The sequence below is a fragment of the Curcuma longa genome, chromosome 2 (assembly GCF_044706935.1).
Source record: "Curcuma longa cultivar G26 ecotype Majalengka, Jawa Barat chromosome 2, ITB_CL_G26_1.1, whole genome shotgun sequence".
Lineage (NCBI taxonomy): Eukaryota > Viridiplantae > Streptophyta > Magnoliopsida > Zingiberales > Zingiberaceae > Curcuma > Curcuma longa.
This window is the reverse complement of record NC_133862.1, coordinates 1878406-1889539: the sequence shown is the minus strand read 5'-3', so window position 1 is coordinate 1889539 and position 11134 is coordinate 1878406.

Genomic DNA, 11134 nt, shown 5'->3' with positions numbered 1-11134 from the left:
ACTATATCTAATATTATTAAATTTTAATTTTATATATTTTGTCTTTACTCTACTAAGTCTTAAACTTTTTACTCCCAGTGTTTCTCTCCAATATTCAAGCTTAGTATTTACTCTTTCACATGTATCATCTATTAAAATAATATCATGTATAAATTATTATATTTGAGAGGTGTCTTAAGATAATCACATTAAATAATGTACTATTTATTAGATAAATAAATTACTATTTGAGCATACATTCTCTATGTATTTGATTAGATTTTAAACTCAATTAATGAGGCCCACAATACAATGCATAATATAAAAAAAATTATTATTGAATTACAATTAGTGGGTATCTCTGCATATGTAATTACGTACATATTGAAATATTTCCTAGTCGATGAATTGATAAGACTAGACATCATCAATTTTGTAAGATTAGCATATGTTAGACTTCGGTTTAACCAAGAAGTCGATCTTAATTGACTGAAAATATTGAGATGTTGAGAGTTAACATATAGATGTTGGTTAAGGATAACTAGTTCATCAAAAGTAACTTGCTATGAGACTTCATGTGGTTCTATACATGTCTATGAAGATCTCATTGCAATTTGAGTGCAAATTTCCTTTGACTTGGAGTATTCAAGTCATCTTGATTATGAAAACTTATATTTTGACATCTTAAGTAAATATCTCTTCGGAGGTGTGGACCTGAGATGATTGAGTATAAGTCGAAGTGCTTGAAGGTGGTTGAGTAGCTCATAGAGAATTCACCACTTCTTTTATTAGAAAATATATATCCTATGACCACTTGGTAGGATTGTTACTCGTAAGTCTTTTACTAAAGAAGAAACATGTCAAGAGGATGATCCTCTTGGATAGATATTTTGAGTAATTTAAATCTGTATGACAAGGAACTACTGCTTGGGCTAGGTGTGACATAGTCAGCTTAGTGGGAACTGATACACAGATCATGTCCTGAACGAGGGGGTATAAGATGAGTGAAAGGAACAGATGCATGAAGAACTGTAGCTATTAAATGATTCAGAAGTGGTTCTAGAATCAACTGTGATTTTTCAATTAATTGTGGATCATGATGTATTACTAGGTGTTACTCATAATCGATCCATGATTAATGATTAATTATGGACGACCAACATAAACTGGGAACCTATAAGGTCACATACATTACAATATTATCCAAAAGATATAAAATAAGTTTAAGAATTAGATTCTCAAATCGAGAGAGATTGAGTCTGGTTAGACCATATGAAGGGCAAATATGAAAGATATTTTATCGAAATGAAAGTGCGGATGGGCTATATCTCTTGAAGACAAAGTGGATCCTCTTTGATTTAATTATAAACTAAATTAGTTTGATTTTAATTAAAAGGTGGTTCAGTTTTGAACTAACATGGTTTAATTTTGAACTAAACTTAAAGCTATTGGTTTGGTTTTTGGGATAATGGATACAGGGTTTTTGATTCACGAATCAAACCCATTATGGAAGAGAGATTTAACAAATTGGAAAAACATAACGGTTAAGTCTTTTTCCTCTTTCTCTTCTACTCCTCATTGTCGTCGCCCCTCTCCTCCTTAGCGCCACCGCCACCAACTCTCCTTAAGTTGCTGTCGTCCAAGAGGAGCAACCATCGATGGCCTACCATCGGCATCCAAGGCTCCGGCCTCCCACTCCTCTTTTGTCCATCCACCGGCCTCAGAGTGGAGCTTGCCACGCCGAGCAAGTGGAGAAGCAAAGGTTGTTTTTCAACCACAAGGTACTCTTCTTCCTCCACCCTTATCTATTGTTTCGACGAGAAATTATTGTTGCTGGAACTCCAACGCCATTAGTTTGTTGCCCTTCATCATCAGCAAACTGTCCGACCTTCGAACGGTCACTTAACCGCCTCCGTTCAGTTCGATTCATATCATTGGATTATTTTGAGTCACCAAATACCGAATCAAATCATAGGTTCTCTTTCAGATTGCTTCATCGCCTTCCTTCGACTAGTATCGAAACAAAGACACAATACATGACTTAGCGAAGTCATCTTAAGGAGATCTCGGTGTAGATATAAGTAGAGACAATCTTTCTAAAGGTTGCTAGTTGATGTTGTTTCCTCTTAACGTCATCCAACAGGTATAATTTATTTATGTTATCTTTTCTAAGATTATGTTTGCATGCATGTACATCCTTGTGTGATTTTTGATGCACATATTACAATGATATATATTATTATACTTTCGCTACCTGTTTAGTAAAATAAAATTTTAAAACGCGCATAGAGAAACCCAACAGTAATATCAAAGCCACAGTGTATTTCGATATAGATCATAGATCTATGTTTAGTGTGTTGTAAGCTATCTAAAAAATTATTTTTGAAAATTTAAAAAATTTTTAGATAAGGAAATTGTTTCTAAATCCATTATAAAAAATTTTCAAGTTTGAAAAAGTTTTCTAATTTATTAGGAAATCTAATTTTTTAAAAATTATTTTCTAATATGATTAGAAAAAACTAATTTTGAAAATTATTTTCTAATTTAAATTAAAAATTTTTTGATTTCAAATTATTTTCTAATAAGATATAGATTTGGAAATTATTTCCTAATCTATTTTGCATGTAATTGATGAAACCAAATAAGGTAAAAAAAATTTCTTATTTAAAATTTAAAGCTTACACCTTCCATTAACATGGTCTAGAATCAGAGTTTAACTTTAAACATGGGTTATTGGGTTCTCTCTAAGCTCAACTTAAAATTAAACATGTTCAGACCATTGAGATATGATATCTTGATTAATGGATCGACTTTAACTTGAAGCATTGACTTGTTGGACTCTCTCCAAGGTTAATATTGATAGGGGTGAAGTTGGGTGATATACATATGATGTATATATGTTAATGAGTTAACAACCCAACGTTGATAGTATAATGTGATAGTTATATATGCATGATATATAATTGGTATACTTGATGCCTACCACTAAAAATAAGGATAACTTATTAGACTCTCTTCAAAGTTATTTTTATCTATAGTGGATATCAACCCACTTGGAGAAAATCTACCATCTCCTGAATTCAAAGTAAGGGCTCTTGAATTTGATAAGCAAGTGGAACTCCCATTTATGTATGTAAATTATTTAAATCACATAATAAATTCATCTTTCTTATAGTTGCTCAATTGTGTATTTCTAGGTTAATAGAATCAGAATATCTTCTTTAAATTTACACTCAATTTTGGACACCAACTAACTGGACCAAACTACTTTGTTTGGCTTTGAAATCTAAAAATTATTCTCAAGGTTAAGAAGATAGCCTATGTTCTCGAAATGCCTCTTTCTCTGAGACTAGCTGATGATGCGACATTGGACCAAATGTTGGCCCATTAGAAACATACGATTGATTTTGAACTTGCTAGTTGTATCATGCTAGCCTTAATATCTCCTAAACTGCAAAAATAAATATGAGTATATGGATGCTTATATGATTGTTTATCATCTTTATGAACTATTTGATAAGCAAGCTAGATCTGAATAGTTTGAGGTCACTAAGCTTCTCTTTCACTCAAAGATGCAAGAGAGTTTATCTATGGTGTAGTATATACTAAAGATGAATGACTACATTGAGCGGTTGAGATCACTTGGATTTGAGATAGATCATGAGTTAAGTATTGCCTTAATTTCACATAATTTGCTTGATAGTTATTCATAAGTTATGATGAACTATCTAAAATCCACAATTCTAGAGTTGATCATCATGCTTAAGATAGTGGAGCATCTATTAAGAAAGAACAAAAAACTGTGATGTTGTTTGACACTTCAAAGAAAGTTTCCAAGAAGAGAAAGTTAAAAGATCAAGCTAAGAGAAAGAAAAAGGTTAAGAAAGAAGTGTTGGATTGCAAGGGTGCAAACATAGTCCGACATCTAAAACATATGAAAAAGATCATGGGTTTAAAAAGGATGAAATATCTCCATTGGTATGAGGCCTTTTGGGGAGAGCCCAAGAACAAAACCATGAGGGCTTAGGCCCAAAGTGGATAATATCATACTATTGTGGAGATATTTTGATTCCTTCGGTACTAACAAGTGGTATCAGAGCGAGACCGCTCTTCACCGGACTAACCGCCAGATGAGCCATGATTCAGATCTAACCATGTGGATTGAACTTTAAACAAAGGAAGTGGGTGCTCCCGTGTTTGAATCAAGAGGACCAGACACTAGGCAAAAAGTCCTAGTTGCGGCTAGGTGGAAAGTCCTAATAGGTCGGGTGGATCGAGGGGCAAAAAGTCCTAGTTGCGGCTAGGTGGGAAGTCCTAGTAGGTCGAGTAGACCGAGGGGTAAAAAGTCCTAGTTGCGATTAGGTGGGAAGTCCTAGTAGGTTGAGTGGACTGAGGGGTAAAAAGTCCTAGTTGCGACTAGGTGGGAAGTCCTAGTAACTCGGATGGACCGAGGGGCAAAAAGTCCTAAGTGCGACTAGGTGAGAAGTCCTAGTAGGTCGGGTGGACCAAGGGGCAAAAAGTCCTGGTGGGTCGAGGATTCAGACATCAAACGGAGGCTTTCCGTTTGAGGGGGGCCTGTGGTCCTTTGTTTGAGGGGGGATTGTTGGATTGTAAGGGTGTAAATATAATCCCACATCTAAAACACATGGAAAAGATCATGGGTTTAAAAAGGATGAAATATCTCCATTGGTATGAGGCCTTTTGGGGATAGCACAAGAACAAAACCATGAGGGCTTAGGCCCAAAGTGGACAATATCATACCATTGTGGAGATATTTTGATTCCTTTGGTACTAACAAAAAGAACCGATACCAAAAGGACCATGTCACTATTGTGGCAAGACGGGACACTAGTGAAGAAACTACAAGATTTATCTTGAGTCCATGAAGAAGAAGGCATCCGATGCCCCATCTCCTTCAGGTGTCTTCGTTATTGAATATCATACTATTTTACCTAACACTTGGGTATTGGATACTGGTGTTGCTCACATATATATAATGACATACAGAGGCTAAGGAATAGTAGAAGACTCGTTAAAGAAGATTCAAATTTGCGAGTTGGCAATAAAGCAAAGGTTGCAACCAAAGCCATAGGAACTTATTTGTTGAAACTCCCTAGTGGATTTGTCTTGGAACTGGATAAGTGCTATCATGTTCTTTCTTTAATAAAGAATATTATTTCTATTTCATGCTTAAATAGAAAGGCTTCCATTTGACTTTTAATAATAATTATTGTTATATAACTTAAATGATGTTCTTTATGAAACTTGAACATTATGCAATTGTATCTATGTAGGACCGAGTTAGAGTGTTAGGGGGGGGGGGGGTGATTAACACTTTATCACTTTTTCACCCGTTAGAAAACTTATGCGTAAATCAGAGTGCAGAAATATACGGAATTAATAAGTGCAGCAGAAAATAACGAATAGAGACACTTTTGTTTACTTAGTTCACAGCCACAAGCTGCTACTCTAAGGCCCACGATCCGTGATCATTTTTTATGGGCAATCCACTATAAAAATTTCCTTCTTATGAGAAGAAGTTTGTCGCTTTACAAAACATGTTAGGATCGATAAACTTATACTGACCTAAACTCTTAAGTATAAAAAGCAACAAAGTAAAGTTACCAAATGAGAGGATTAGGATTGTAGTTGTCGGTGTAGCTCCTCGGCATTATGATCATATACTGGATTGGATGTTTGGGCTCTGAAAGTCATCGTAATAGCGTAGTAAGTTGATTCTAGGGTTCTCCCTCGCAGTTGCTTATAAAGGTTGATTTGGGTGCCTGGAAGTCCTTCTAGGCGCCTCCACGTCATCCCATCGATCAGTTTTTGACGTTGACTTGACATCTTCTGGGTACTTGGATACCGACATGGAGGTTGCCGGATTAACTTTGACTCCGTAATGCCTTATCTAGATCAGGGTGCCTGGAATCTCTCCGGGCGCTTGGAGGCTGAAGTGTCCTGACCACTACGACTCTGTCACCTCATCCGCCTCGCTGGCCCAATCGATTGACGTTCGATCGCCTGGATCCCTTCTGGGCACCAGGACCATTCGATAGCCTGGATCTAGATAAGGGCACATGAAACATAAAGTTTTAGTCCCTCCTTTCCTGCATTATAAATTAGTCCAGAAATAAAATAAATAGAAAGGAAATAGTTTTGATAAACTATTTGGTTTTGACTTTAGATTTTCAGTGATAAGTCAGATCGACGCCTACTGTTCCCCTTACTAGGAATGCATCCTCACCCACTCCACTCTGGAGAAGTTACCTTTTGCCAACCTGGTTCTTCAGACCCGTTGGACTTTCACTCAGGCTTGATCCTTATCCCCCAGGACTTTCACTGCTAGACATCCGATCCTCTAAACTCGCTTAGACTCTCATCTGGTGCTCTGATCTGCCAAGACTTTCTATCCAGTCCTCCTAGCCAGGACTTTCTTGCCCAGTCCTCCAGACTAGGTCTTCCTTGTCCAATCCTCAAAATCAGGACTTCCTTGCCCAAACCTCCAAATCAGGTCTTCCTTGTCCAATCCTCTAGATGAGGACTTCCTTTACCTAGCCGCAACTAGTGCTTCCCTGTACTACCTGCACACTCAATTCAACTCATTAATCTACTTCTCAAACTTAACTTAAACCTTTTACCATTATCAAAACTCAGGTTCTATCATCTAGTGCTCCCTACACTAACAGATGATACATGGGTATACTGATACCTATTTCTTGATGGATAAGGATGATTCTAAATCTCAATCTAGATATATATTCACCTTAAATGGAGGTGCAATAATTTAGAAAAGTTTCAAGCAAGAAATTGTTGTTGATTATACCATTGAGGAGGAATATATTACGGATTTTGAAGCAGCAAAGGAAGTAGTTTGGATCAAGAAATTCATCACTGAACTTAATGTGGTTCTAAACATTATTGAAACAATACCAGTTTATTACTACAATAATGGAGCCATTGCGTAGGCCAAGGAACCTAGGTCTTATCAGCGATCCAAATATATGATCTGTTGTTATCACTTGTCAGGGAGATCATTAGTAGGAATAAAATACAAATTGAGAAAATTTTCATCGAAAGGAATCTAACAGATCCTTTGATAAAATCTTTACCTCAAAGTAAGTTTGAGAGTCATGTAGAGGCCTATGGTATTAGATACCATAGCGATTGACATTAGGCCAAGTGAGAGTATGTTATATTTGAGAGGTGTCTTAAGGCAATTACCATAGATAATATACTATTTATTAGATAAATAAAATTATTATTTAAGTGTACATTCTCTATGTATTTGATTAGATCATAAACTCAATTAATGAGGTCCATAATACAATACATAAAATGAGAAAAATTATGATTGGATTACAATTAGTAAGTATATCTACATGTGTAATTATGTACATATTGAAATATTCTCTAGTCGATGAATTGATGACACTAGACATCATTAATTCTATAAGACTAGCATATGTTTCATTAATTCTATAAGACTAGCATATGTTTAACTCCTTGATTTATTTAAGCAATCTATCCTAATTGATTGAAAATATTGAGATGTTGAGAGTTAACATATGGATGTTGGTTAAGGGTAATTAGTTCATCGGAAGTGACCTGCCATGAGACTTCATGCGGTTTTATACATGTCTATGAAGATCTCATTGCAGCTCGAGTAAAATTTCCTTCAACTTAAGGTATTCAAGTCATCTTGATCATGGAGACTTATATTTTAACATCTAAAGCAAATGTGCCTTCGAAGGTGAGGATCCGGGATGATTGAGTAGCCCACAAAAGATTCAACATTCCTTGTATTAGGAGATGTATACCCTATGCCCACTTGTCAGAATTGTTACTCATAAGTCTTTAGCCAAAGTAAAAATATGTCAAGAGGATAGTCATCTTGGACAGATATTTTAGGTAATTTGAATTCACAGTATAAGGAACTATTGCTTGGGCTAAGTGTAACGTAGTCAACCTAGTGAGGACTGACACATAGATCATGTCCTGAACTAAGTGGGTAAAAGATGAGTAAAAGGAACAAATGCATGAACAACTGTAGTTGCTGAAGGGTTCAAAACTAGTTCTGGAATCAATTGTGATTTTTTGATTAATTAGGGGTCATGATGTACTACTATGTGCCACTATGGATCCATAGATAATGATTAATTATGGATGACTAACATAAATCGGGAACCTATACGGTCACATGCACTATGAGATTATCCAAAAGACATAAAACGAGTTTGAGAATTAGATTCTCAAATCGAGAAAGAATATTGAGTTTGGTTGGACCAAACGAAGGGCAAATATGAAAGATATTTTATCGAAACGGAAGCACAGATGGGCCACATCTTTTAAAGACAAAGTGGATCCTCTTTGATTTAATTATAAATCAAATTGATTTAGTTTTAATTAAAAGGTAGTTTAAATTTGAACCAACATGATTTGGTCTTAAACCAAACTTATGACTATTGGTTTAGATTTTGGACTAATGGATATAGATTTTTTAGTTCACGAATCAAGCCCGTTAGAGATCTATATATAGTTCTCTATGGAAAAGAGATTTAATGAATTGGAAAAATCTAAGGGTTAGGTCTTTTTGTCTTTATCTTCTCCTCCTCATTGCCACCAACCCTCTCCTCCTTGGTAGCGCCGCCGCCAACTCTCCTTGAGTTGCCTCTGTTGGGTTGCAAGGGTGCAAACATAGTCCCACATCTAAAGTACATGGAAAAGATCATGAGGTTAAAAGGATGGAAAGTATCTCCATTGGTATGAGGCCTTTTGGAGAGAGCCCAAGAACAAAGTCATGAGGGCTTAGGCCCAAAGTGGACAATATCATATCATTGTGGAGATATTTTGATTCCATCGGTTTTAACAAGTGGTATTAGAGCGAGACCGCTCTTCACCGGACTAACCGCCAGATAAGCCATGATCCAGATCTAACCATGTGGTTTGAACCTTAAATAAAGAAAATGGGTGCCCCGTGTCTGAATCAAGAGGACCAGACACCAGGTGAGAAGTCCTAGTAGGTTGAGTGGACCGAGGGGCAAAAAGTCCTAGTTGCGACTAGGTGGGAAGTCCTAGTAGGTCGGATTGACCGAGGGGCAAAAAAGTCATAGCTGCGGCTAGGTGGGAAGTCCTAGTAGGTCAGATGAACCGAGGGGCAAGTATTTCCATTGGTATGAGGCCTTTTGAGGAGAGCCCAAAAATAAAGCCATGAGAGTTTAGGTCCAAAGTGGACAATATTATACCATTGTGGAGATATTTTGATTCCATCGGTTTTAACAAGTGGTATCAGAGCGAGACCGCTCTTCACCGGGCTAACCGCCAGATGAGCCATGATCCAGATCTACCCATGTGGTTTGAACCTTAAACAAAGAAAATGGGTGCTCCCCTGTCTGAATCAAGAGGACCACACACCAGGTGAGAAGTCCTAGTAGGTTGAGTGTACCGAGGGGCAAAAAGTCTTAGTTGCGACTAGGTGGGAAGTCCTAGTAGGTCGGGTTGATTGAGGGGCAAAAAAGTCCTAGCTGCGGCTAGGTGAGAAGTCCTAGTAGGTCGGATGGACCGAGGGGCAAAAAATCCTGGTGGATCGAGGATTCAGACATCAAAAATGACGTTGAGGGGGGCCTGTGGTCCTTTGTTTGAGGGGGAGATTGTTGGGTTGCAAGGGTGCAAACATAGTCCCACATCTAAAGTACATAGAAAAGATCATGGGGTTAAAAGGATGGAAAGTATCTCCATTGGTATGAGGTCTTTTGGGAAGAGCCCAAGAACAAAGCCATGAGAGTTTAGGCCCAAAGTGGACAATATTATACCATTGTGGAGATATTTTGATTCCATCGGTTTTAACAGTCTCCATCCAAGAGGACCAACCACTGATGGCCTACCAGTGGCATCCAAGGCTTCACCCTCCCCCTCCTCTTCTGGCCATCCACTAACCCCCGGAGTGGAGCTAGCAGTGCTAAGTAAGTGGAGAAGCAAAGGCTATTTTTCAACTGCGAGGTATCCTTTTTCCTCTGCCCTTGGCTATTGTTCCAGCGATCAATTATGTTTGTCGAAACTCCTATGCCATTAGGCTTACTGCCCCTTATTGGCATTGAACCTTCTGATCTTCAAACGGCGGCTTAATCACCTCCATTTAGTTCGATTCGTATCGTCGAGTTGTTTTGAGCCGCCAAATATCGAATTGAACCGTAGGTTCTTTCTCGGATTGCTTCATCTCCTTCCTTCGACTAATATCAAAACGGAGACACGATACCTGAGTTAGCAAAGTCATCTCATAGAGATCTCAACATGGATGCGAGTAGAGGTAATCTTTCTGAAGGTTACTAGTTGATGTCATTTCTGCTTCACGTCATCCAATAGGTATAATTTATTTATATACTTTTCAATTAATTATTTGAGAAGATATATAACTTCTATTGTTGACCTTCTAAACATGAATCCAATTAATATTTGATCATTGTGATCTTCTTCTTTAGTCTTTTTTATCAGTCTTTCTCAAAATGTCATAGTATAACTCATTAGTTTAATACCCTTATAATTCATATAATTTTGTATGTCTTCTTTATTTTTATATAGGAGAACTAGAGTATTTACCCTAAGTTGATCAATATTTTTTTTCCATTTTCAATATCAAATTAATAACTTTATAAATCATTTAATATTTTTTTCCTAGACACTTTCATACTTCTATCAAAATATAAGCTAATCCAATCACTTTTCATTTTTGTATCTCATTTAAACTATATTTACTTCTAAAGGTTAACTTCTATAATAAAAATTTAAAAATTCATTGGCCTACTTAAATTACCTAGGTTACGTTGGTCACCTAAACCTCCATTAAAAAATTGATAAAAATATTTCTTCGATCACTTTTTTATTTCTTCATCATTCACTAGTACCATATTGCATTGATCTTTAATACATCTTATTTGGATAAGATCTTTTGTCTTCCTCTCTATCACTTTAGTTATTCTATAGATGTTCCTTTCCCTTCTTTTATATCTAACTATTGATACAAGCATCTGAAAGTTTTATTCTTGGCTTCACTCACTACTTAATTGATCTCTTTCTTGACCATTGCATATTTTTTAAAGTTTTTTTTTCATTTTTACAAGTGTAAATAACTTTTAAGTTATTCATTTTCCTTCACTTT